The sequence below is a fragment of the Wasmannia auropunctata genome, unplaced genomic scaffold (assembly GCF_000956235.1).
Source record: "Wasmannia auropunctata unplaced genomic scaffold, wasmannia.A_1.0 LD336092.1, whole genome shotgun sequence".
Lineage (NCBI taxonomy): Eukaryota > Metazoa > Arthropoda > Insecta > Hymenoptera > Formicidae > Wasmannia > Wasmannia auropunctata.
Window position 1 is genome coordinate 1006105 of NW_012026798.1, and position 610 is coordinate 1006714.

The following is a 610-nucleotide window of genomic DNA, read 5'->3' on the forward strand; positions in this document are numbered from 1 at the left end:
GTGCTCTTCCGATCTATAAAACTAATCAGCCAAAAAATGGATTCTAATAATGATTTGGGAGAAAATGTATATACAAGTAGTACAAATTGTAATACTACTTGTACTAATATTACCACTGTTAAATATAATTTAAAAAATAATTCAAAATTAAAGAAAGATAAAGTTGAAATTAGTTTTGGTCAAAAATTCAAAGTTGTAATTTAAATAGTAATGTACATATACATAAATTAAACGTGTATGTTGTAGCAGTGTAAAAATAACTATTTCGAATCTATTGAAATTAAAAACTATATAATTTAATAAATATTAAAACTATTAATTTAGTATAGTATTAAATGTTACATGGAATGAAACATTTGGCAGCGCCAAGTGTTTTTTACATAAATTTTCTTTTTAATTAAATTTTTTTCTCATTTTGTTCTATTATTTTTAAATTTTTTCTAATGATACTTGAGTTGAGTAAAGTAATACGATTTTGTAATATAATAATATTTTAAAGAATTAAATAACAATTACCATTGGGTTGAAATAGAAAGAGTTAATAGGTATAAAGATTACATATCACTTGGATTGAGTGAGATAACACGTTTGCGAAAAATTAAAACTACTA

At 21.8% G+C, this 610-nt stretch overlaps 1 protein-coding gene across 1 annotated transcript in view; it reads right to left on the reverse strand.

Annotated features, from left to right (window-relative positions):
* Positions 1–610, reverse strand: part of LOC105447791 — a 7391-nt gene that overhangs the window by 113 nt on the left and 6668 nt on the right. The gene's annotated exons all lie outside the window — the stretch shown is intronic.